General features: G+C 43.0%; 1 protein-coding gene and 1 long non-coding RNA gene across 2 annotated transcripts in view; one reads left to right on the top strand and one right to left on the bottom strand.

Moving 5' to 3' along the window:
• Nucleotides 1-27,907, bottom strand: part of LOC309816151 (protein FAM170A-like) — a gene marked incomplete at both ends in the record, with an annotated part of 167,239 nt that overhangs the window by 94,955 nt on the left and 44,377 nt on the right. The window lies entirely within an intron of this gene.
• LOC309816147 lies at nt 15,435-18,224 on the top strand. Its single transcript, XR_014295974.1, has 3 exons — nt 15,435-15,577; nt 16,052-16,102; nt 18,188-18,224. It is a non-coding gene; the product is annotated as an uncharacterized lncRNA (long non-coding RNA).

Raw genomic sequence — 27,907 nt, 5'->3', positions numbered from 1 at the left:
TTCTTTAAACTATTCTTTATGCACAGACATTTAGTTTAAAGACTTCTCCTGTTTTAGGAGCACTACAGTGACAGTGTTCCTGATTTAACCTTTTTCTCAAAATATCTGTTCTGAAGAATATTGCCCCTTTTTGCCCTTAACATAGTAGGTCTAGGTATTCAGAATTTAAGAGGTATGTTTTACATGTGGTGCCTTGGATGTTTTTTGGTAGAATATCCAAATACGGCAGAGCACAGCAGGATCAAACTGCTGCTTCACGCAGAAAAAATCAGGTATTGTTAGAAGTTTTCTCACGACCAGAGTTAGATTCAGTCTTCCCCATGCTTGAGTCAGACCCTTTGTGTATTTTATTTACCGATTTGTTTCTTTTTCCATCTTATATTTTTTTCTAATCAGAGTAATGCATGACCTTAGTTTAAAAAGTCCAGTGGTACTTAAAGCACTTGTCACTGCATAGACAGCTCAGAACAATTGTATAAAGAGGTGCTTGGTTTCATCTTTGTTTTAAATATAAAGAATCGGGGTTGTGAAAAAAGGAGGAACCAACTCAGACTCACCCAGAAAACCAAGGGTCTGGAGTCAGAGTATTGCATTCAAGCGAAAGACAGAAACGGGGAAAGAGAGAGTTTTCATTCAGAGACCTGGCATGGCCTTTTGGTTAGTTTCCACATATAACACTCCTTCTCAGCTGGTTCCGACCTCAGTGAGAAAGCAGGTGCCATCAAATACTGCCAGGACTAAATTGGTAACTGTTTCTGGGGCACTTGGCAATAATAATTAAACAGTGAAAGCTTTTTAGTTCAGGATCCAGTGGTTAGAATTCTAGGGAGTTTACTTATGAGTTGTCTGAGAGCCCCAGGTAAACACACAAAGCTTTCTCTTTCATAGCTGCACGTCCAGTGAGGCTGAGGAAAGTCAGTGTGTGGCATTGGCAGGATGGAAGGAGGGGGTGCTGGGAAGTCTGCACACCTCACAGGAGCCGGAGCAACTTCCCATCCTCCTCGTCTCCTCGGGGCTGCCCCTCTTCCACTGGCCACTGGGTATAAGATTGAGGTGGTGTTGTTTGCCGTAGGAGGCGGTGACCTTCAAGGACGTGGCCGTGGCCTTCACAGAGGAGGAGCTGGGGCTGCTGGACTCGGCCCAGAGGAAGCTGTACCAGGATGTGATGGTGGAACACTTCGGGAACCTGGTCTCAGTGGGTGAGGACAGCCTTTCTCTGCGAGTGTCTTTGTGACCTTGGTGTTTCAAGGCTTTGGGCCTCTTGAGGTGGTTCCCTGAGTTTGGGGACCAGACTTTTGCAATTCCTGTGGGACACGAGAGGATGTCTCTGGTCTTTCCAAACAGTGTGTTTCAGGTCCTTTTCAATTATTTTGTAAAAGAACTGTAAATCGGCAGTATCTTGCTGTACCTTGTGTATTCTTCTTCAGATTTCCCTCCCTGCCATTAGTGGATCATAAAGCCAATTTATTGAGCCCTACGTGTGACTTTTTAATGAAATAAAATAGTATAGAAAATATCAGAGTTTCTTAGGAAGAGTACAACACATTGCAGCAGAAACTCTGGGCGATGGCATGAGTGGTGTGAGAGCCAGTGGGAACAGATTTCATGAAAAGAGACATTGGTTAGATATAGGTCATTCAAGCTTCGTTTTAGTAATGTATACTTTTCTACCTGTGTATCTAGGTTGTGAAATAAATGCTGTTTCTTCAGTGGGTCGTGATACAAAGTTTGAAAAACACAGCTTTCAATACCTTGACTATGCAGTTGGAACTCAAATTTCTAGTAAACTTTCGCTCTAGCCCGTTCATGTTAACTTGTGACTTTGCATGTTCTCATTCTTCAAACGAGATACAAAACATACAGAAAGAGAAGAGAGGCTTTGGTTGATGAATTCAGCAACCCAGATAGAAATTTAGGTGAGAACCAAGCAGCCGTGAGTTCCTGTGGTTAGCTCTCTATCTGTTTTGCTTCTCACCAGCCCTGTGCTGTCCATCACCTGGTCCCAGTTGGAAATCTCTTTCCAGGATTATTGCATAGTCTTTGTACTGGTCACCTGTTGCCACCCTTCTCCTCCCACAGTTTGTTCTTTAGGTGGCAAAGTGATCTTTTGTAACTTTAAGTCAGGTTATGTTCTTGTTTCAGAATTCTCTTGTGGCTTCTTTTACTTAGAATAAAAACCACTTAAAGTGGCTTCTAGAGCCTTCTGTGGGCTGCTGTTCGTTCTCCACCACCTCCCTGAATACACCACCTCTCCTCCCTCTTACCCTATCTTTTCCAGACCTGCAAAGGATGCTTCTGCCACAGAGCCTTTTCCTGGTCCTTCTCTCTGCCTGGAATACTCTTTCACCTGTAATCTTTTAGGCCTCTACTTCTTTCAGTCAGTCGCCTTAAAGATGAGGAGGTGGCTGTCCTCTGACCACCCTATGGAAAATACAGTCCTCTCTTTCTTACTCTCTCTGCCCTGCCTTGTTTTGTCTCTAAGCGTTTCACTCATGTACATTTTGTTCACCTGTTTCTCACCTCTCTTTCTTCCACTGGAGGGTAATCCAGGAGTGCAGGAGGAATTCGGTCTGTTATATGTTTATTGCTCACTAGCCTCAGTGCTTAGCATAGTCTTGGTACATGACAGGAACTCTTAAATATTTCTTGAATAAACGAATGAGTTAATGGATAGAGAAATTAGCCTTCCATGAAAATAGCTAGTAGGCGGTGAACAAATCCGAGTGAATAAGGGATATTGCTAAATGTTTTTTTGTCTTCAAATGAATTCCTAGCCTAATTCTAACTTCTCAGGTGCCCATGATGTGTGTATGTGTGTGTTTGCCTTTCTGTACAAGTTGGCCCTCATCAACTTGCACAAAAAATATGTACAGAACCTGTAATTATAACCAAACTGAGTAAAATGCTTTCCCTGTGACTTTCCTTGAGCTCTCAGTAGCAGAGCAAATTCATTTGGGGAGGAAATACTGTTTTGAATGAGGATTCTTATGTCTACTTCTTAGGTAACCCTCCCATAGAAGGAAAGAAATTTCTATTTCCTTATCCCTTATACCAGGGGAGAACAGGTCTCAGAAAACAGCCAGCTGGTGAGTTAGCCTTTCCCTTAAAAGATTTGCCCCGCTGCGTCCCATTTGCCTCCTCCAAAGCCCACCTCACTAATAAGAAATTGATCTTTGTTAGCTGTACAAACATTTTGTGTGTGTGTGTGTGTGCATTTGTATGTATCTTGTAGAAGGCATTTTAGATAATGTCACCTTGAGTGCTTTGATCATTCTTTAATAGCTTCTAGTCTGTTTCTTCTCAATACTTATCACAGGCTATGGAATTTATTCCCAGCTCACTCATAAAGACCATTCTTCACTTTGGAACTCATTCTTGTTAAAGACCAATGTATCTGTGTCCAAAAATTTTCCATGCTGTTTTTAAAGAGACAGCATTCTTCCCTAGCCTCTACATTTTGACTCCTGCTTGGCAGGGGGAGTGGAGGAACATATTAGGCAGCACAAATGCCTGAGAAGGATCCAGTGCATAGGTCTTCATGCTTTTTTTTAACCCCACTGATTCTTAGACCCTTTTTTTTTTTTTTCCCCGTACGCGGGCCTCTCACTGTTGTGGCCTCTCCCGTTGCGGAGCACAGGCTCCGGACGCGCAGGCTCAGCGGCCATGGCTCACGGGCCCAGCCGCTCCGCGGCATATGGGATCCTCCCAGACCGGGGCACGAACCCGCATCCCCTGCATCGGCAGGCGGACTCTCAAACACTGCGCCATCAGGGAGGCCGACCCTTTTTTAAAATTAATTAATTGTTGGTTGCATTGGGTCTTGGTTGCTGCATATGGGCTTTTCTCTCGTTGTGGTGAGTGGGAGCAGCTCTTCGTTGTGGTGCGCAGGCTTCTCAGTGCAGTGGCTTCTCTTGTTTCAGAGCACGGTCTCTAGGAACGCGGGCTTCAGTAGTTGTGGCACGTGGGCTCAGTAGTTGTGGCTCACGGGCTTAGTTGCTCTGCGGCATGTGGGATCTTCCCGGACCAGGGCTCGAACCTGTGTCCCCTGCACTGGCAGGCAGATTATTAACCACTGTGCCACCGGGGCAGTCCCGGTTTTTAGCCCCTTTCATATCCTCCTCAGCAATAACCCCCTTGGTGTGCTGCCGCCTCGGGTGCAGCCTTTCAACTTAAGCCAAACTGTACTTTCCAGTCCTTTTCCTGTATCTGATACCTGACTTGTAAAAGCTGTTTCGCTTCTCTGACTTGGTTCAAACTTAACCTGGGATTCAGAATTGTAGAGAATCCTAGAAATCAAACTGAGTTCACCTGTGCATGCATTTCTTGAGCCCTGACTAACTGCTAGGCACTGTTAAAGCTGTGAGCACAGCAAAATGCTTGTCTTTATTGATACTGTGTTATGGTAGGAATGACATGTAATTTTTGAAGGATGATTGAAATAGTATGTCAGAGTAGTCATTTGGTTTTAAATGGGTTTCATTAATGCTAAGTATTTGGGAGTTTAACAGACCATCTCTTGGTTTCTGTTAGTATATAAACCAGAGAACTTCATTTGTCGTGCGAAAGATAAGCTGAACCATCCTGAGGTTCATTAAAGTCCCATACTGTGTCTTAAGTGTAAAATCTTGAATCTTTGAACAAAGCTTTCACGTGTCCACATCTCTGAATTCTCTGTCCCTCTAGAAGAAAACAATCAAAGTGAGTTGAGGGCCGTTCAAGACAGAGGATCACGTGAAGAGCTTTCCTGCTGGCAAATCTGGCAACAAATTGCAAATGACTTAACCAGATGCCAAGACTCCATGATAAATAGTTGTCAGTTCCACAAACAAGGTGATTCCCCCTGCCAGATTGGGGCAGGACTCTATTCAAATTTCTGAAGATGAGAACCGTATATTAAATGATAAAGCAGGTGATCCCAGTAGTCCTGGAAATCCAAGGTTTGCAACTTTGAGAGCCCAGGATTCTTGGAGGAAAACTTCATTGGCTGAGTCACAGAATTATCAGAATAGACACCAGCAAATTTCCATGAAAAATAAACTGTGTCAGTGTAAAGAGGATGTTGACACCATCAGTTGGATTTCACATCACCTTGATGCTCATGGAGTACACAAGGGTCAAAAACCTTACGGCTACAGTGATTATAGAAAAGATAGCACGAGGGTTTCAACACTGGATCAGAATACTATGATTCACACGGGACAAAAACCTTACCAGTGTAATGAATGTAAAGAAACCTTCACCGATCTCTCCACCTTTGATCTTCACCAGCAATTACACTCAAAAGAGAAGTCTCATACGTGCAGTGAGTGTGGAAAAGGCTTCCATTACAGCTCGGTTCTTCATATTCATCAGAGAGTTCACGTGGGAGGAGAACACAGTGAGTGTGATGAGTGTGGCAAGGAGTTCAGTCAGAGCTCCCAGCTGCAGACTCCTCAGAAAGTCCACACTGTAGAGAAACCATTCAAATGTGGGGAATGTGGGAAAGGCTTCAGTCGTAGGTCAGCACTTAACTATTCATTGTAAAGTCCACACGGGAAAGAAACCTTATAATTGTGAGGAGTGTGGGAGGGCCTTCAGTCAGGCCTCTCACCTTCAGGACCATCAGAGAGTCCACACTGGGGAGAAAGCATTCAAATGTGACACATGTGATAAGAGCTTCAGTCGGAATTCACACCTTCAGTCCCATCAGAGAGTCCATACGGGAGAGAAACCGTACAAATGTGAGGAGTGTGGGAAGGGCTTCATTTGTAGCTCAAATCTATACATTCATCAGAGGGTCCACACAGGAGAAAAACCCTACAAATGTGAGGAATGTGGGAAAGGCTTTAGTCGGCCTTCAAGTCTTCAGGCCCATCAGGGAGTCCACACTGGAGAGAAATCATACATACGTAATGTGTGTGGTAAAGGCTTTACTCTGAGTTCAAACCTTCAGGCACATCAAAGAGTCCATACAGGAGAGAAACCATACAACTGTAAGGAGTGTGGGAAGAGCTTCAGGAGGAACTCCCATTATCAAGTTCATCTGGTTGTCCACACAGGGGAGAAGCCCTATAAATGTGAGGTATGTGGGAAGGGCTTCCGTCAGAGTTCATATCTTCAAATCCATCAGAAGGCCCACAGTGTAGAGAAACCTTACAAGTGTGAGGAGTGTGGGCAGGGCTTCAATCAGAGTTCACGACTTCAGATCCACCAGCTGATCCATACCGGTGAGAAACCATACAAATGTGAAGAGTGTGGGAAGGGATTCAGTCGTAGAGCAGATCTTAAAATTCATTGCAGAATCCACACCGGAGAGAAACCGTATAATTGTGAGGAGTGTGGGAAAGTCTTCAGGCAGGCCTCAAATCTTCTGGCCCATGAGAGAGTCCACAGCAGAGAAAAACCATTCAAATGTGAAGAGTGTGGGAAGAGCTTTGGTCGGAGTTCACACCTTCAAGCCCATCAAAAAGTCCACACTGGAGAAAAGCCATACAAATGTGAGGAGTGTGGGAAGGGCTTCAAGTGGAGCCTGAACCTCGACATGCATCAGAGGGTCCACACAGGAGAGAAACCATATAAGTGTGGGGAGTGTGGGAAGCACTTCATTCAGGCCTCAAGTCTTCAGCTTCATCAAAGCGTCCACACTGGAGAGAAGCCGTACAGATGTGACAGATGCAGTAAGGTCTTCAGTCGGCCTTCACAGCTACAGTCTCATCAAAGAGTGCACACAGGGGAGAAGGCTTACAAGTGTGAGACCTGTGGTAAGAGCTTCAGTTGGCGCTCCAATCTTATAAGTCATCACAAAATGCATACTGGGGACACATTTTATGAAAGCAGCGAGAGTGGTAAGAACATCAAGGAACTGTCAGAGGATAGAAGTTCTACAAAATGTTGTTTTCAAAAAACTCACGTGCAACGTGAATTCTTGCAAGCGTCAGGTCTCATAGGAGAGAAAGTATTTTAACTTAGTTGGTGTTGAAGCAGTAGCTAAACAGATCCTAGTGTTCAGCAGAGCACACAGCAGAGATCCCTTCTGAGTGGTGCAGTAAGGGCTGCATTCAGAACTTTGACATTTATCAGATGTCACTTAGGAGATAGCACTTAGAAAGGAAAAGAGTTTGGTCTGGGCTTTAACAAAAGTGTAAGGATGAGCTAGTCAAAATTGATGTCCATGAGAATGTGCGCTCCATGAGGGCAGGGACTTGGCTGCTGAATGTACACAACCTTATCATTGACTAGTGCTTTTAGGTGTGCTCAGTACTTGTGTTTTAAATAAACCAAAAGGGGGAAATGTATAATATATGAAAGTTGTATCCAGATGGGGAAACCTGCAAAATAAAATTAATTCAGGACATGAACTTTTGTTGAAATACTGAAAACCACTGCAGAAAACCAATCTGCAATATATATTTTTTTAATTTATTTTTGGCTGCCTTGGGTCTTTATTGCTGCACGCAGGCTTTCTCTAGTTGCAGTGAGTGGGGGCTACTTTTCATTGCAGTGTGTGGGCTTCTCATTGCAGTGGCTTCTCTTTGTGGAGCACGGGCTCTAGGTGTGCAGGCTTCAGTAGTTGTGGCACGCGGCTGAGCTGCTGTGCAGCATGTGGGATCTTCCTGGACCAGGGCTCAAACCCGTGTCCCCTGCATTGGCAGGCAGATTCTTAACCACTACGCCACCAGGGAAGGGAAGCCCCCCAATCTTCAATATTAATATGCTATTAGCCTATCGCAACTGGCTCCTTGCCTCCCGCAGCCTCTGTTCTCAAGTTGGGTGGTTATTTGAGACCCCGTCTAGTTTTCCAAGGACTGTGTTCAGTAGAAATTGAACTACCTTGTGATTTTTTTTTTCTGATGGTACAGAGTGAAAAAACATGATTAACTTTGCAACAACAGTAACTGCATAGTATACAATTGATTTTTTGTCTGTCAATATTAAGGCAGGGTTTACTGTAACACTTTGAAAGTGTCACAAAAATTGTTTGTCCCTAGAAAAAAAAATTTTTAGTTGACCTTGAACTTACTGATTTCTAATTCTCTGCATTTTCATCCAGACTTTGAAATGTTTGCCTTCTAATTATTGTAGCATTTCTTCTAAAGTTCTCAGGTAGGGGCTATGCCATATTCTTCCCCCACATCCATGAGGCAAATACCCAGAAAACTTGTAGGAATCTGATAAAATTATCCAGTGTATTATTGAGACAAGACTGACATTTATGTGCTTTTCCCTATTGGTTGCAGTAAAGCATGGTTTCAGGAAAGGAGTATATATATCAGAATATATTAGATCTCTTTGATTTAGAAATCATATAATTGGAAGTTATTGATTGTGAGATTAAAATACCAAAAAGATGAACACCACATCAATGATGTCACTAAATTTTTTAATGGAAATTAGTGTACAGCTGTAAGAATTTGAGTTTTGATAGATTCCTATATTAATCTGAAGCCGGTGAAATGATGACAGGGACTTCCCTGGTGGTACAGTGGCTAAGAATTCGCCTGCCAATGCAGGGGACACGGGTTCGAGCCCTGGTCCAGGAAGATCCCACATGCTGTGGAGCAACTAAGCCCGTGTGCCACAACTACTGAGGCTGTGTGCCACAACAACTGAAGCCTACGTGCTTAGAGCCTGTGCTCCGCAACAAGAGAAGCCACTGCAATGAGAAGCCCGCGCGCCGCAACGAAGAGTAGCCCACACTCACTGCAACTAGAGAAAGCCCGCACGCAGCAACGAAGACCCAATGCAGCCCAAAATAAATAAATTAAATAAAAAGTTTATTTTAAAAATATATGACATATCATAATCGCAGGAGATACACAATATGGGCTTTGAGAGGTCACAGATTGTAGCCTTCATAGTATAATCAACCATAAATCTTTGTTAGTGTTTGTGTATGTGTGCATGTGCACACATGTATGTGTACATGCATAAGATCATGTGTAAAGGGATACTCTTCCAGAGTGGTTTTCCTAGGCAAGGAGCACTTTGTGATATTTTTCCATTTTATAACTTCATGTTATATTTTTTTCATTGAATAGTGGGTATTGCCAAAGCAGGAAATTATTTTAATAGAATTTGAAAAAGTATTAAATAATTATCCCTTGCAGTTAAGACCTCATATGATTGTTCTATATTGTCATAAGGCATATAAGATCAAAATTATGGTATGAACTCTGGAAGCCAATTTCAAAAACAAAACAGTTCTCAGATTATTTTGCATACACAGAAAAATTCATGAGTTTCAACAGTTGAAGCTTTATTATTTATGCTGTGCTTTAACTACAGATCCATTATAGGGAGAGGGAAAATCCTGGAGCTAGAAACAAAAGTGGATATACCTACATTGTGGAGGTTTAAAAAAAAAAGTTTCTCTTGTTGAAAAGATGCACATGAGGAGAGAACTGAGCATAATAGCAGAGGACCCTCTGGATGTGGCACCAGTAAGGACAAAGCAGGTTTGGATGGCATTCCATACGCAGACCAATGGTGGTATTTTTAATATAGTTGGTTAAAGGGCTTTATTTAGCAAGTTACAGTTGACCCTTGAACAATATGGGTTTGAACTGGGCAGGTCCACTTATATGCAGGGTTTTTTTTTTTTAATAGTAATTACTACAGTACTACATGATCTGTGGTTGGTTGAACCCATGGTTGCAGAATTGCAGATACAGAGGAACCACGGATATGGAAGTCTGACCATAAGTTATTTATACAGATCTGTCTACCCATCCATCCATCCGTCCACCCATCTGTAGAGAGAGAGAGGGAGTGAGTGCACGTGCTAGGTATTTACAGAAGTAGATATGGAAGTGAGAGGATATACAAACACACACGTGTATGTGATGTATATAAGCATGTATATCCACGTTTCTATTTCAGGGCTGGAGCAAGGAAAGTGTAGAATGATCCTGGAGAAAATTTACTGTGCCAGAAAGTAGGAAAGAGTGGTGGGACGTGTAAAAAGATCCAGCTTGAAGAGACTCACACTGGGTAAATCTGAGCAATTTGACCCTAAAATAAATAATTATCATACAGAATATGAATAAAAAAAAGAGGAAGGGAGGGAAGGAAGGGCTCTCATAATAGAATGCCAAACCATAAACATATAGAAGGAATGACGTAATGTAAAAATCATTATTTACAACCATCATAGTAATGATAGGTTCTGGCAAGAGTAATCAATGAATTATAAAACTACTGGTTGAAAGTTTACAAGGAGCAGGATGCTACAAAACCCCAAATATCTCTCCACAAAGTATTGATCACAACAAGAAATACAGTAGGTATAAATTTGGTGAACACTACCTTAGCCAAGAGGTGAACATTATCAATAACAGAACAAACGAACGTTTTAGATCTCTGGGGTATGATATACTGAGAAGGACGCAACGTTGCTTCAGGATTATTTCTGACAGAAATAAACAGCCAGATCTTATCACAAGGAAGCATCCACGTTGAGAGTCTCCTGTTTCACAGTTATGACCACAGGGAGCATAACTGGCCAAAGGTCCCAGCTGCTGCTCTTAAATCCATCACCACGTTTGCCTGGAGGCCGGCCTTGCCCCTGATTGCTCCTAGTCAGCACAGCAGGGATCCTAAGGCAGGCCATTTCTTGGAGACCAGGATTCCTCTGTCCAGTGACCTTTTTTCAAGGACTCTGACAGCCTTGAAGGATTTTACGTAGATGACAAGGCAGTCTCGGATGATTTACCAAATCTTTCTTCCAAATCTTCACTCAGGGTCAGACTTGCACTATGCGCTGATAGTTCTGCCAGCCTTCCAGAGCTCCCTGCCATTTTCTCTCCGATGTTTCCCCTAATGAAATATTTGTTCATTAAAGTCTTTCTCAGCACTTTGCCGTCTAGTTCTTGGAGGACCAGGACAAACCCCAAACCCTAGAAGCATCCCTTTTTGGCTCTTTCTAGTAACCTTCCTTTCCATATGGTAGCCACTAATTTGTAATGGTGTAGATTCACTTAGCCTATTTTGTACTTGATATAAATGGAGTCATGTAATAGGTGCTATTTTGTGTTGGCTTCATTTGCTCCACAGTATATCCATGACATTTATCCATATTGATGGGAGTGGATACCGTTGATTCATTTTCATTGGTGGATATTATTGCAGTGTGTAAACATATCAAAATCTATTTATTAATCCCATTATTGGTGGGTATTGGGTACTTCCCCATTCTTGGCTATCACAGTTAGTGGTGATGTGAGCAATCTAGAATGTGCCTTGTGCACTTGTTTGAGGGATATTTCTATGGGTGGAACCAAAGGGTTATAGGGTATATGTTCAACTTTGGTAGATACAGTTGACCCTTGAAGAATGCATGGGCATGAGGGATGCATCTGAGTCTTTTATTCCATAGATGTTTTTAAAATCTCTCTCACTTTTGGCCCAGGAGTGCTGCGTTTGGGTTTACGGTGTTTCTTAACTTTGAAATAGTCCAATTTTTCAATTTTTTCTTTCACAGTTGGTGATTTTTTTGGTCTTAAGAAATTCTTCCTACTCCAAGGCAAAAAGGCTGTTATCTTACGTTTCTTTCCTAAAGCATCATTGTTTACTTTTCAAATTTACGTCTGCAGATCTTCTGGAATTTATATTTTTATATCCTATGCAGTAATGATTAATATTTTTCCCATATGGATATCCAGCTGACTGAGAACCAATAGTTGACCCTTGGACAACATGGGTTTAAACTACACAAGTGCACTTATACGAGGATTTTTTTGAATAGTAAATACTGCACTACTACACGATCCAAGGTTGGTTCAATCCTCAGATGCAGAATTGCCGATTATGGAGAAACCATGTACGTACAGAGGACTGGCTATAAGTTATACTTGGATTTTCAACTTAGCAGAGGGTTGGCACCCCTAACCCCCTTGAACCCTAGTTCAAGGATCAACTGTATTAACAAGAGTTCTTTCCCCTCTCTGCTGCAGTGTTTTCTTTTCTTTCTTTTTTCTTTTGGCCGTGCTGCGTGGCTTGCAGGATCTCAGTTCCCTGACCAGGGATTGAACCAGGGTCACCACAGTGAAAGCGCCAAATCCTTACCACTAGACCACCAGGGAACTCCCTGCAGTGTTTTCTTTTTACACGTTGTTATAATGTCTGTTTCAACATGGATTTTGATGTCTATTATCTTGTCTATCCTTGAGCAAACACCAGACTATCTTATATTGTAGATTTATAGTAAGGTTTAATGTGACTAATATCTTTCTTTTCATTCTTCTTTCAGATTGTCCCAGCTCTTCTTTTATTTTTTATTTTTATGTTTTTTTAGATGTTGGGGGTAGGAGTTTATTTACTTATTTTTGCTGTGTTGGGTCTTCGTTTCTGTGCGAGGGCTTTCTTTAGTTGTGGCAAGCGGGGGCCACTCCTCATCGTGGTGCGTGGGCCTCACTATCACGGCCTCTTGTTGGGGAGCACAGGCTCCAGACGCGCAGGCTCAGTACGTGGCTCACGGGCCTAGTTGCTCCGTGGCATGTGGGATCTTCCCAGACCAGGGCTCAAACCCGTGTCCCCTGCATTAGCAGGCAGATTCTCAACCACTGCGCCACCAGGGAAGCCCCCAGCTCTTCTTGTAGCTCTTTGCTTTCCCACATAATATTTGTAAACATCTCATCAATTTCCAAGGGAAAAAATGCTGATGTTTTTATTGGGGTTTGATTGAGCCTATAGATCATTTTGAGGATTACTGATATCTTTGTAATATTGAATCTTCAAGCCATGAATATCACTATTTTTAAGAACTTCTCTTGGAGAAAAATAAAAGTGGATCCCCTGTAATAAAATGTACATAAATAGACTCCAAAATATTTAAAGGACCTACATGTGAAAGATAAGTCTAGAAAGTTAATTTTTAAAAGGTAGAAATATATTTTTTCACCTGAGGAGTTTCAGAAGCACAGATATTAAGAAATTATTGGTTTATTATCTTATAATTAAAGATTTCTATTCCATGAAGAACACAATAGAAAAATTTTAGAAACACGTGCCCAATTAGGAAAGGATACTTGTAATTGGTAAAACTGAAAAGGTATTAATAATCAGAATATGTAATAGAAATGAGGAAGAAAAAGATAGCATCCACATTAGAAAATGGGGCAAAAGTTGTAAGTAGACACTTATAGATGAAGCTACCAAGCATTTGAAAAAAAGATCAAACTTATTAGAAATCAGAGAAATTTAACTAAAACAAGATACTACTATACATTTAATACACTAGCAAAACGGTGATGAGTCGTCCAAATGAAGGTAAGTGGTTGCATAAAAACCTGACGTGCAACTCTTTGGTAATCTGGACTGGTGTAGCCGTTCAGGAAGTCAATCTGGCTATATTATTAAAGTATACATATTTGCTATGAAATAATTTCACTCGGGTATGTGTTCCAAAGAAATTCTCAGATACGTCTATAAACAAATGTAAGAAGATGTTTATTTTATTATCATTGGCATGGCAGTTGGAAGAGTACAGGTAAAATATGGGTGCAGAAAATGGAACTCTAAGAAACAAATTAGATAGAGGGGTGAATGTTTTTTTTGTTTGTTTGTTTTTCTGCGGTACGTGGGCCTCTCGCTGTTGTGGCCTCTCCCGCTGCGGAGCACAGGCTCCGGACGTGCAGGCTCAGCAGCCATGGCTCACGGGCCCAGCCGCTCCACGGCATGTGGGATTTTCCCAGACTGGGGCATGAACCCGCGTCCCCTGCATCGGCAGGCAGACTCTCAACCACTGTGCCACCAGGGAAGCCTGGATGGGTGAATCTTAAAAATATACTCCTGAATGAAGGAAATAAACACCAGAATGAATTTTATGACACAATATTATTTATATGAATTGAAAATATACACAAGTGCACATTTTGCACAAGAACACACCCAAAAGAAAACACATCAAACAAATTAGAATGGTAGCTTACGGGGTAGAGAAGGGAGTGGAGGGTGCCATAGGGAACAGGAGGTGAATAAATAAAACTTAATCATGTTACCGTATTTCATCATGCTATATCCAAGATTTCACTTTCCTTGTAGTGGAAAGAAATCCTGTGTGCTATGTTGGCTTAAGTCAGGAATAGTTCTTGGAGGATATTTTCCTGAAAGAATTTGGAACACATTTTTGAAAAAATCTTTGTTTATACTATGGATGATCTTTTTTTGTTTGTTTTGTTTGTTTCTTTAATTTCTGTTTTGTGGGTGTGTGTGGGATCTACTTTATTTTTGTATTTCATTCATCTGATCTTATATTTTTCCATCTGCCTTCTTCAGTTTTATTATTCATTTATTAATTTCCTGAAATGGATGTTTTCTGAATCAATTTTCAACTTCCTTTCTACTTTATTTGTTTTGTTTTGTTTTGTTTTTGTTTTCCTTGCTGTACGCGGGCCTCTCACTGTTGTGGCCTCTCCCGTTGCGGAGCACAGGCTCCGGACGCCCAGGCTCAGCGGCCATGGCTCACGGGCCCAGCCGCTCCGTGGTATGTGGGATCTTCCCGGACCAGGGCACGAACCCATGTCCCCTGCATCGGCAGGCGGACTCTCAACCACTGCGCCACCAGGGAAGCCCCCCTTGCTACTTTAATATATGCTTTTAAGGCTCAACATTTCCCTCTATGTATGTGTTCCAATCTCCAGATCCAATTATGAATTTGAATGTTTCTCTTCATGGTTCTGTCAATGTTTGCTTTATAAAGTATCAGCTGAAGTTATTAGTTTCTGAGAATTTGAAACTTTTATGACTGTGAAGTGTCCCTCCGTATGTCAAGTAATGCTTTTTCCTTCCCCTTAAAGTTCACTTGGTCAAATAGCAATGTCACAGATTTTATAATTACAGAAATAACTTGAGACCTAGGATGTTGATGTCTGTCTCTAGAAAGGATTTTCCCTTGCTTCTGCACGGGTTGTAAGATGCTAACAAAACACGTTCACCTTTACACAATTTCAGGGAATGAGGTGTTTTGGCGTTTGGCTTCAGTCCCTGCCAAAGAAAGCCCAGTTTCCTTCTCCCCTTATTCCAATGGTGAAACTCTTTGGGGTTTACCAGGAAGCCTTCGTGGCTGTTAATGCTTTTACGTCGCTTAGCCTCTTGAAGACGTCCAAAATTCGACTGAGTTTGTACGCCTTTCAATGAACAGAATCTACACTCTTCTGAGGCCTACACAGTAGAACGGCAAGACGGCCTGAGACCTTCTCAGGGATTCCGGAAAGTGAAAACATGTAGTCCAGAGCTCGTGCCGGTAGACACCCCCGCACCCACCCTTGCATTCTGGGACATGTAGTCCAGAGCTCGTAAACTCGTGTAGTCCCATATACTGCAGCTACAGTAACACCTCGCTGTAAAGGTTTACCCGCGGAATTCTGGGAAATATGGTCCAGGAGTTCCGGGTTAGTCGCAGGCACTTCCGCCCCAGGAGGACACGTAGCAGCCATGTTCTGCCTGGTGACGGTGTTTCAGGTCCGCTCTTCACGACCCATTCAAGCTTCCCCTTTGCAGACCTTTCATTTGGGGAGAAAGAGGAGGAGCGGCTAAAAGCGGAGGTTTGAGGGCCTGGAGTGGTGATGTACGTCCCGCGGGCGGAGCTTCTTTGCGTTTGGTAACGTAGCCGGGATGGGGTGGGCTCAGGTCGTGCCTCCTGGGGTTTGAGGGTCTCCCCGGTTTTCTTCACCCCTAACCTGACCCCGTCCCCCACCTATGAGCTAGCCCTACCGCTTCATACGGCGTCACACTGGGTGAGTTGCTTAACTCCTCTGTGCCTCCGTTGCTGTTCGGTAAAAGGGGGGAAAAAGGAATGCCTTGTTAATATAGTGTTGTGAGGAGAAACGAGATAGCACAAGTAAAAGGTCTACAACTGCCTGATACATTGTTGGTATTAATACTACGCTAATTCGGGAGGCACCCATTTCGCAGCGGGATTCTGTGAGCCCAGGAAGCTGAATTGTCCTGGACTCCTGGCCTGTTTTGGAAGGAGAGGACTTCTAGCTGGTACGGGGGCGGAAGGGGGTGCGGTATGAATTAGTGGGGATGGAAACACAGCCCTGGTATTTCACAGTCTCCTTTCCTTCCCCAGCCCTGGCTTCTCAAAAAGCACTGCACGGAGGAAGAGGCAGCAGAGCCCCACGTGAGTAGGACTTGGCATTCTTCTACTTAAGATATTCCTATAAATTGTAGAACGTATGAGACATGGGTAAGGATGATAACTGAGCCTTGGTCACTAATTTCCATTCTAAAAGCTTTATGCAAATGAACACATTTCCATCAGGCGGTGGCTCTGTGAATTGGTACTGCTGTTTTCTCTACTTTAAGGCAGGGAACACAACCCTGTTGGCCCATCCTCACCCAGATGGTAGGAGGCAGAGCTGGGGTTGGGACCCAGGCAGTTTGAGTCCAGCAGCTGAGTTTGCTAATCCCTTTGGTATATTCTCTTTGAGCATAGGGTACTGGCTAGGATCATATCATGAAAGGAGGTTGGGACTTAATTGTGGGGACCTTGAGAGCAAGGTTTAGGCTATTTTATGAGTGTTTAAGATAGTTTTCTCAACTGGGTCATTTATTTTATTTCAAATAATATGTATATCATAGAAGTAGCATAATCATTACGGAAAAATGCAGATATATACATAAAGAAAAATTTTAATTATCTGTAACTTTAGGATGTAAAGATAACAGTTGTTAATGTTTTAGTGCCTTTTTGTCTGGTTACTCTTTGTGTATGTTTCTGTGTAGTGGAGGCTGTTTTTTTGTGGGACTGATGTTACACTGCAGTGCTACTCAAATTGTGTTCCACAAACCAGCGGCATTGGCATCACTTGGATAGAAATGCCCAGCCTTGAGCCCCATTCGAGACGTTCTGATTTATAATTTCTGCGTAGGGGGTCCAGGAGGCTGCATTCCAACAAGATCCCGCAGTAATTCACATGCACGTGAAAATTCGAGAAGCTCAAGAGAGGGTCTTTTCTGGAAACTGAGGCCGAGGAAATTGACCCTGCTGGATGTCACAGATAAAACTGAGCTGGCTTCACCAAAGGCCTACTTAGTCCAATGATTTTATTCCCCCACTAATTATTGTCAACTGTCAGGGCCCCTTTCAGAATCCTGAATTGAGCAGAAGACAGCTAGCAAGTGTAGAGTCAAAATGGAGGTCGTTAGAAGTTGTGAAGATATCTCTCTCCCAAGCTTTGGGGAGTGGAATCATTGCCATCTTTTGTACTAGATCGAACCCGGGCCCCCTGCATTGGGAATGTGGCGTCTTATCCACTGCACCACCAGGGAAGTCTCCCATTTATTTCTTAAACTTTCCTATATTTATAATGATATAATTACAATTCAGATTCCTGTCTTTTTTTCATTTGAATTAGGTATGGGCTGTCAAACTATTTTTTATTGTTGTTGCAGAATCCTGGCTTTTATTAGTTCTCTTTACCTCTGTGCATAATTGTCAAAAGGGTACTTCCTGTTTAAGAAGAAACTTAACGTATTTTTATACCTTTTGTAAAAAGTTGTCCATGTCAATTTAAATATTATTGTTGCAGTCACAAAATCTTTAGGAAGACAAGCAGAGATTTTCAGAAGTCTATAAAGACTCTCACATAACAGGGCAACAACGTACGACCTCCACATGTCTGACAGTCTTCTGTTGGTAGAAATCACATCTCTAAGGATAATTTCTAACTAAAATATCATCTGCTTTACCGCAGTTGCTAAGAAATAAGAAACCCTGACAGTGGTGTTCTCAGAGCTTCCTACCTTATGACGATCTCACGAGGTGGATGCCCGTGTTCTCCCCTACTGGCAGAAGACTGAACTGAGGCAAAGAGATGTGAATAATTTGCCCAGGGTGACACTGCTAGTGAATGGCGTAGCCTGATCAGAGCCCATGCATATTGACTCCAAAACCTACTCTGACTTACATGGTCTCTGTTTACCCCATACCCAGAATAAGAATGACCCCTGTGGAAGCTGCAGGCACACTGTGAGGGGGCCACTGTGTATGGCTGGGCAGGTCATTCCTCACACAGCCACTGAGGGGGTTCACGGGGGCATCTGGTATCTGCGTGGGGCTCTGCTCATCAAGCATAATCAGCTGTAGCCACCCCGAGGACTGGGAGCCTTGGTAATTCACAATGAGCACCACGTGGGTTAGTGACTTCTTTTTCTTTAAACCAGTTTCCAGTTTGACGACTTCTTTCCCTGTCTGTCTTGCTAGGACTCTGCACTGCCCCAGAAGGAGAGAGAAAATGAGCACATTCCAGGTGAGTAGAGCTTGCCTTTCTTGCTGTTAAAAACGCCATTTTTGTACTCAGGTTGGACACAGGTTTTCCTCTTTTTTTCTTTTTCTTTTTTTTTTTTGATTGGAGTATAGTTGATTTACAATGTATTAATTTCAGGTGTACAGCAAAGTGATTCAGTTATACATATATATACATATATTTTCAGATTCTTTTCCCTTATAGGTTATTACAAAATATTGGGTATAGTTCCATATGGGTTTTCTCTTTCAAGGAGAGTCTAAGCATATGAGGACCTGAGTGTGCCATGTGTGCTTTTTTTAAAATTCCTGTTAAATTTAATTGGTTTCGGTTTTAATTTTTGTTTTATTTCATCATTTTTTTTATTTTACAAGTAAAAGAAAAATTAAGGGAAATGAAGGACATCTTCCAGTCTACTGCTTACCTGCTTACAAATTAGCTGCTTTTATATTTCTGTAATCTCTTCATCATATGTATTCATGGATGTGTATTCGTATTTATAACATAGATACAGTTTTAAATTGTTTTTTTCATTTAATACTAGCTAACATTCACTTTTAATTGCTTTATCATGTTCCTGCAAACTTATGCACCTATTTTTTTTTTTTTCTGGTATGCGGGCCTCTCACTGTTGTGGCCTCTCCCGTTGCGGGGCACAGGCTCCGGACGCGCAGGCTCAGCGGCCATGGCTCACGGGCCCAGCTGCTCCGCGGCATGTGGGATCTTCCCGGACCGGGGCACGAACCCGTGTCCCCTGCATCGGCAGGCGGACTCTCAACCACTGCGCCACCAGGGGAGCCCTGCACCTATTCTTTAAACTATTCTTTATGCACAGACATTTAGTTTAAAGACTTCTCCTGTTTTAGGAGCACTACAGTGACAGTGTTCCTGATTTAACCTTTTTCTCAAAATATCTGTTCTGAAGAATATTGCCCCTTTTTGCCCTTAACATAGTAGGTTTAGGTATTCAGAATTTAAGAGGTATGTTTTACATGTGGTGCCTTGGATGTTTTTTGGTAGAATATCCAAATACGGCAGAGCACAGCAGGATCAAACTGCTGCTTCACGCAGAAAAAATCAGGTATTGTTAGAAGTTTTCTCACGACCAGAGTTAGATTCAGTCTTCCCCATGCTTGAGTCAGACCCTTTGTGTATTTTATTTACCGATTTGTTTCTTTTTCCATCTTATATTTTTTTCTAATCAGAGTAATGCATGACCTTAGTTTAAAAAGTCCAGTGGTACTTAAAGCACTTGTCACTGCATAGACAGCTCAGAACAATTGTATAAAGAGGTGCTTGGTTTCATCTTTGTTTTAAATATAAAGAATCGGGGTTGTGAAAAAAGGAGGAACCAACTCAGACTCACCCAGAAAACCAAGGGTCTGGAGTCAGAGTATTGCATTCAAGCGAAAGACAGAAACGGGGAAAGAGAGAGTTTTCATTCAGAGACCTGGCATGGCCTTTTGGTTAGTTTCCACATATAACACTCCTTCTCAGCTGGTTCCCACCTCAGTGAGAAAGCAGGTGCCATCAAATACTGCCAGGACTAAATTGGTAACTGTTTCTGGGGCACTTGGCAATAATAATTAAACAGTGAAAGCTTTTTAGTTCAGGATCCAGTGGTTAGAATTCTAGGGAGTTTACTTATGAGTTGTCTGAGAGCCCCAGGTAAACACACAAAGCTTTCTCTTTCATAGCTGCACGTCCAGTGAGGCTGAGGAAAGTCAGTGTGTGGCATTGGCAGGATGGAAGGAGGGGGTGCTGGGAAGTCTGCACACCTCACAGGAGCCGGAGCAACTTCCCATCCTCCTCGTCTCCTCGGGGCTGCCCCTCTTCCACTGGCCACTGGGTATAAGATTGAGGTGGTGTTGTTTGCCGTAGGAGGCGGTGACCTTCAAGGACGTGGCCGTGGCCTTCACAGAGGAGGAGCTGGGGCTGCTGGACTCGGCCCAGAGGAAGCTGTACCAGGATGTGATGGTGGAACACTTCGGGAACCTGGTCTCAGTGGGTGAGGACAGCCTTTCTCTGCGAGTGTCTTTGTGACCTTGGTGTTTCAAGGCTTTGGGCCTCTTGAGGTGGTTCCCTGAGTTTGGGGACCAGACTTTTGCAATTCCTGTGGGACACGAGAGGATGTCTCTGGTCTTTCCAAACAGTGTGTTTCAGGTCCTTTTCAATTATTTTGTAAAAGAACTGTAAATCGGCAGTATCTTGCTGTACCTTGTGTATTCTTCTTCAGATTTCCCTCCCTGCCATTAGTGGATCATAAAGCCAATTTATTGAGCCCTACGTGTGACTTTTTAATGAAATAAAATAGTATAGAAAATATCAGAGTTTCTTAGGAAGAGTACAACACATTGCAGCAGAAACTCTGGGCGATGGCATGAGTGGTGTGAGAGCCAGTGGGAACAGATTTCATGAAAAGAGACATTGGTTAGATATAGGTCATTCAAGCTTCGTTTTAGTAATGTATACTTTTCTACCTGTGTATCTAGGTTGTGAAATAAATGCTGTTTCTTCAGTGGGTCGTGATACAAAGTTTGAAAAACACAGCTTTCAATACCTTGACTATGCAGTTGGAACTCAAATTTCTAGTAAACTTTCGCTCTAGCCCGTTCATGTTAACTTGTGACTTTGCATGTTCTCATTCTTCAAACGAGATACAAAACATACAGAAAGAGAAGAGAGGCTTTGGTTGATGAATTCAGCAACCCAGATAGAAATTTAGGTGAGAACCAAGCAGCCGTGAGTTCCTGTGGTTAGCTCTCTATCTGTTTTGCTTCTCACCAGCCCTGTGCTGTCCATCACCTGGTCCCAGTTGGAAATCTCTTTCCAGGATTATTGCATAGTCTTTGTACTGGTCACCTGTTGCCACCCTTCTCCTCCCACAGTTTGTTCTTTAGGTGGCAAAGTGATCTTTTGTAACTTTAAGTCAGGTTATGTTCTTGTTTCAGAATTCTCTTGTGGCTTCTTTTACTTAGAATAAAAACCACTTAAAGTGGCTTCTAGAGCCTTCTGTGGGCTGCTGTTCGTTCTCCACCACCTCCCTGAATACACCACCTCTCCTCCCTCTTACCCTATCTTTTCCAGACCTGCAAAGGATGCTTCTGCCACAGAGCCTTTTCCTGGTCCTTCTCTCTGCCTGGAATACTCTTTCACCTGTAATCTTTTAGGCCTCTACTTCTTTCAGTCAGTCGCCTTAAAGATGAGGAGGTGGCTGTCCTCTGACCACCCTATGGAAAATACAGTCCTCTCTTTCTTACTCTCTCTGCCCTGCCTTGTTTTGTCTCTAAGCGTTTCACTCATGTACATTTTGTTCACCTGTTTCTCACCTCTCTTTCTTCCACTGGAGGGTAATCCAGGAGTGCAGGAGGAATTCGGTCTGTTATATGTTTATTGCTCACTAGCCTCAGTGCTTAGCATAGTCTTGGTACATGACAGGAACTCTTAAATATTTCTTGAATAAACGAATGAGTTAATGGATAGAGAAATTAGCCTTCCATGAAAATAGCTAGTAGGCGGTGAACAAATCCGAGTGAATAAGGGATATTGCTAAATGTTTTTTTGTCTTCAAATGAATTCCTAGCCTAATTCTAACTTCTCAGGTGCCCATGATGTGTGTATGTGTGTGTTTGCCTTTCTGTACAAGTTGGCCCTCATCAACTTGCACAAAAAATATGTACAGAACCTGTAATTATAACCAAACTGAGTAAAATGCTTTCCCTGTGACTTTCCTTGAGCTCTCAGTAGCAGAGCAAATTCATTTGGGGAGGAAATACTGTTTTGAATGAGGATTCTTATGTCTACTTCTTAGGTAACCCTCCCATAGAAGGAAAGAAATTTCTATTTCCTTATCCCTTATACCAGGGGAGAACAGGTCTCAGAAAACAGCCAGCTGGTGAGTTAGCCTTTCCCTTAAAAGATTTGCCCCGCTGCGTCCCATTTGCCTCCTCCAAAGCCCACCTCACTAATAAGAAATTGATCTTTGTTAGCTGTACAAACATTTTGTGTGTGTGTGTGTGTGCATTTGTATGTATCTTGTAGAAGGCATTTTAGATAATGTCACCTTGAGTGCTTTGATCATTCTTTAATAGCTTCTAGTCTGTTTCTTCTCAATACTTATCACAGGCTATGGAATTTATTCCCAGCTCACTCATAAAGACCATTCTTCACTTTGGAACTCATTCTTGTTAAAGACCAATGTATCTGTGTCCAAAAATTTTCCATGCTGTTTTTAAAGAGACAGCATTCTTCCCTAGCCTCTACATTTTGACTCCTGCTTGGCAGGGGGAGTGGAGGAACATATTAGGCAGCACAAATGCCTGAGAAGGATCCAGTGCATAGGTCTTCATGCTTTTTTTTAACCCCACTGATTCTTAGACCCTTTTTTTTTTTTTTCCCCGTACGCGGGCCTCTCACTGTTGTGGCCTCTCCCGTTGCGGAGCACAGGCTCCGGACGCGCAGGCTCAGCGGCCATGGCTCACGGGCCCAGCCGCTCCGCGGCATATGGGATCCTCCCAGACCGGGGCACGAACACGCATCCCCTGCATCGGCAGGCGGACTCTCAAACACTGCGCCACCAGGGAGGCCGACCCTTTTTTAAAATTAATTAATTGTTGGTTGCATTGGGTCTTGGTTGCTGCATATGGGCTTTTCTCTCGTTGTGGTGAGTGGGAGCAGCTCTTCGTTGTGGTGCGCAGGCTTCTCAGTGCAGTGGCTTCTCTTGTTTCAGAGCACGGTCTCTAGGAACGCGGGCTTCAGTAGTTGTGGCACGTGGGCTCAGTAGTTGTGGCTCACGGGCTTAGTTGCTCTGCGGCATGTGGGATCTTCCCGGACCAGGGCTCGAACCTGTGTCCCCTGCACTGGCAGGCAGATTATTAACCACTGTGCCACCGGGGCAGTCCCGGTTTTTAGCCCCTTTCATATCCTCCTCAGCAATAACCCCCTTGGTGTGCTGCCGCCTCGGGTGCAGCCTTTCAACTTAAGCCAAACTGTACTTTCCAGTCCTTTTCCTGTATCTGATACCTGACTTGTAAAAGCTGTTTCGCTTCTCTGACTTGGTTCAAACTTAACCTGGGATTCAGAATTGTAGAGAATCCTAGAAATCAAACTGAGTTCACCTGTGCATGCATTTCTTGAGCCCTGACTAACTGCTAGGCACTGTTAAAGCTGTGAGCACAGCAAAATGCTTGTCTTTATTGATACTGTGTTATGGTAGGAATGACATGTAATTTTTGAAGGATGATTGAAATAGTATGTCAGAGTAGTCATTTGGTTTTAAATGGGTTTCATTAATGCTAAGTATTTGGGAGTTTAACAGACCATCTCTTGGTTTCTGTTAGTATATAAACCAGAGAACTTCATTTGTCGTGCGAAAGATAAGCTGAACCATCCTGAGGTTCATTAAAGTCCCATACTGTGTCTTAAGTGTAAAATCTTGAATCTTTGAACAAAGCTTTCACGTGTCCACATCTCTGAATTCTCTGTCCCTCTAGAAGAAAACAATCAAAGTGAGTTGAGGGCCGTTCAAGACAGAGGATCACGTGAAGAGCTTTCCTGCTGGCAAATCTGGCAACAAATTGCAAATGACTTAACCAGATGCCAAGACTCCATGATAAATAGTTGTCAGTTCCACAAACAAGGTGATTCCCCCTGCCAGATTGGGGCAGGACTCTATTCAAATTTCTGAAGATGAGAACCGTATATTAAATGATAAAGCAGGTGATCCCAGTAGTCCTGGAAATCCAAGGTTTGCAACTTTGAGAGCCCAGGATTCTTGGAGGAAAACTTCATTGGCTGAGTCACAGAATTATCAGAATAGACACCAGCAAATTTCCATGAAAAATAAACTGTGTCAGTGTAAAGAGGATGTTGACACCATCAGTTGGATTTCACATCACCTTGATGCTCATGGAGTACACAAGGGTCAAAAACCTTACGGCTACAGTGATTATAGAAAAGATAGCACGAGGGTTTCAACACTGGATCAGAATACTATGATTCACACGGGACAAAAACCTTACCAGTGTAATGAATGTAAAGAAACCTTCACCGATCTCTCCACCTTTGATCTTCACCAGCAATTACACTCAAAAGAGAAGTCTCATACGTGCAGTGAGTGTGGAAAAGGCTTCCGTTACAGCTCGGTTCTTCATATTCATCAGAGAGTTCACGTGGGAGGAGAACACAGTGAGTGTGATGAGTGTGGCAAGGAGTTCAGTCAGAGCTCCCAGCTGCAGACTCCTCAGAAAGTCCACACTGTAGAGAAACCATTCAAATGTGGGGAATGTGGGAAAGGCTTCAGTCGTAGGTCAGCACTTAACTATTCATTGTAAAGTCCACACGGGAGAGAAACCTTATAATTGTGAGGAGTGTGGGAGGGCCTTCAGTCAGGCCTCTCACCTTCAGGACCATCAGAGAGTCCACACTGGGGAGAAAGCATTCAAATGTGACACATGTGATAAGAGCTTCAGTCGGAATTCACACCTTCAGTCCCATCAGAGAGTCCATACGGGAGAGAAACCGTACAAATGTGAGGAGTGTGGGAAGGGCTTCATTTGTAGCTCAAATCTATACATTCATCAGAGGGTCCACACAGGAGAAAAACCCTACAAATGTGAGGAATGTGGGAAAGGCTTTAGTCGGCCTTCAAGTCTTCAGGCCCATCAGGGAGTCCACACTGGAGAGAAATCATACATACGTAATGTGTGTGGTAAAGGCTTTACTCTGAGTTCAAACCTTCAGGCACATCAAAGAGTCCATACAGGAGAGAAACCATACAACTGTAAGGAGTGTGGGAAGAGCTTCAGGAGGAACTCCCATTATCAAGTTCATCTGGTTGTCCACACAGGGGAGAAGCCCTATAAATGTGAGGTATGTGGGAAGGGCTTCCGTCAGAGTTCATATCTTCAAATCCATCAGAAGGCCCACAGTGTAGAGAAACCTTACAAGTGTGAGGAGTGTGGGCAGGGCTTCAATCAGAGTTCACGACTTCAGATCCACCAGCTGATCCATACCGGTGAGAAACCATACAAATGTGAAGAGTGTGGGAAGGGATTCAGTCGTAGAGCAGATCTTAAAATTCATTGCAGAATCCACACCGGAGAGAAACCGTATAATTGTGAGGAGTGTGGGAAAGTCTTCAGGCAGGCCTCAAATCTTCTGGCCCATGAGAGAGTCCACAGCAGAGAAAAACCATTCAAATGTGAAGAGTGTGGGAAGAGCTTTGGTCGGAGTTCACACCTTCAAGCCCATCAAAAAGTCCACACTGGAGAAAAGCCATACAAATGTGAGGAGTGTGGGAAGGGCTTCAAGTGGAGCCTGAACCTCGACATGCATCAGAGGGTCCACACAGGAGAGAAACCATATAAGTGTGGGGAGTGTGGGAAGCACTTCATTCAGGCCTCAAGTCTTCAGCTTCATCAAAGCGTCCACACTGGAGAGAAGCCGTACAGATGTGACAGATGCAGTAAGGTCTTCAGTCGGCCTTCACAGCTACAGTCTCATCAAAGAGTGCACACAGGGGAGAAGGCTTACAAGTGTGAGACCTGTGGTAAGAGCTTCAGTTGGCGCTCCAATCTTATAAGTCATCACAAAATGCATACTGGGGACACATTTTATGAAAGCAGCGAGAGTGGTAAGAACATCAAGGAACTGTCAGAGGATAGAAGTTCTACAAAATGTTGTTTTCAAAAAACTCACGTGCAACGTGAATTCTTGCAAGCGTCAGGTCTCATAGGAGAGAAAGTATTTTAACTTAGTTGGTGTTGAAGCAGTAGCTAAACAGATCCTAGTGTTCAGCAGAGCACACAGCAGAGATCCCTTCTGAGTGGTGCAGTAAGGGCTGCATTCAGAACTTTGACATTTATCAGATGTCACTTAGGAGATAGCACTTAGAAAGGAAAAGAGTTTGGTCTGGGCTTTAACAAAAGTGTAAGGATGAGCTAGTCAAAATTGATGTCCATGAGAATGTGCGCTCCATGAGGGCAGGGACTTGGCTGCTGAATGTACACAACCTTATCATTGACTAGTGCTTTTAGGTGTGCTCAGTACTTGTGTTTTAAATAAACCAAAAGGGGGAAATGTATAATATATGAAAGTTGTATCCAGATGGGGAAACCTGCAAAATAAAATTAATTCAGGACATGAACTTTTGTTGAAATACTGAAAACCACTGCAGAAAACCAATCTGCAATATATATTTTTTTAATTTATTTTTGGCTGCCTTGGGTCTTTATTGCTGCACGCAGGCTTTCTCTAGTTGCAGTGAGTGGGGGCTACTTTTCATTGCAGTGTGTGGGCTTCTCATTGCAGTGGCTTCTCTTTGTGGAGCACGGGCTCTAGGTGTGCAGGCTTCAGTAGTTGTGGCACGCGGCTGAGCTGCTGTGCAGCATGTGGGATCTTCCTGGACCAGGGCTCAAACCCGTGTCCCCTGCATTGGCAGGCAGATTCTTAACCACTACGCCACCAGGGAAGGGAAGCCCCCCAATCTTCAATATTAATATGCTATTAGCCTATCGCAACTGGCTCCTTGCCTCCCGCAGCCTCTGTTCTCAAGTTGGGTGGTTATTTGAGACCCCGTCTAGTTTTCCAAGGACTGTGTTCAGTAGAAATTGAACTACCTTGTGATTTTTTTTTTCTGCTGGTACAGAGTGAAAAAACATGATTAACTTTGCAACAACAGTAACTGCATAGTATACAATTGATTTTTTGTCTGTCAATATTAAGGCAGGGTTTACTGTAACACTTTGAAAGTGTCACAAAAATTGTTTGTCCCTAGAAAAAAAAATTTTTAGTTGACCTTGAACTTACTGATTTCTAATTCTCTGCATTTTCATCCAGACTTTGGAATGTTTGCCTTCTAATTATTGTAGCATTTCTTCTAAAGTTCTCAGGTAGGGGCTATGCCATATTCTTCCCCCACATCCATGAGGCAAATACCCAGAAAACTTGTAGGAATCTGATAAAATTATCCAGTGTATTATTGAGACAAGACTGACATTTATGTGCTTTTCCCTATTGGTTGCAGTAAAGCATGGTTTCAGGAAAGGAGTATATATATCAGAATATATTAGATCTCTTTGATTTAGAAATCATATAATTGGAAGTTATTGATTGTGAGATTAAAATACCAAAAAGATGAACACCACATCAATGATGTCACTAAATTTTTTAATGGAAATTAGTGTACAGCTGTAAGAATTTGAGTTTTGATAGATTCCTATATTAATCTGAAGCCGGTGAAATGATGACAGGGACTTCCCTGGTGGTACAGTGGCTAAGAATTCGCCTGCCAATGCAGGGGACACGGGTTCGAGCCCTGGTCCAGGAAGATCCCACATGCTGTGGAGCAACTAAGCCCGTGTGCCACAACTACTGAGGCTGTGTGCCACAACAACTGAAGCCTACGTGCTTAGAGCCTGTGCTCCGCAACAAGAGAAGCCACTGCAATGAGAAGCCCGCGCGCCGCAACGAAGAGTAGCCCACACTCACTGCAACTAGAGAAAGCCCGCACGCAGCAACGAAGACCCAATGCAGCCCAAAATAAATAAATTAAATAAAAAGTTTATTTTAAAAATATATGACATATCATAATCGCAGGAGATACACAATATGGGCTTTGAGAGGTCACAGATTGTAGCCTTCATAGTATAATCAACCATAAATCTTTGTTAGTGTTT

Source organism: Mesoplodon mirus, assembly GCF_964341445.2.
Source record: "Mesoplodon mirus genome assembly, contig: SUPER_14_unloc_3, whole genome shotgun sequence".
Classification (NCBI taxonomy): Eukaryota; Metazoa; Chordata; class Mammalia; order Artiodactyla; family Ziphiidae; genus Mesoplodon; species Mesoplodon mirus.
The sequence above is the reverse complement of the archived record's forward strand: the minus strand, read 5'-3'. Positions and strand labels throughout refer to the sequence as shown.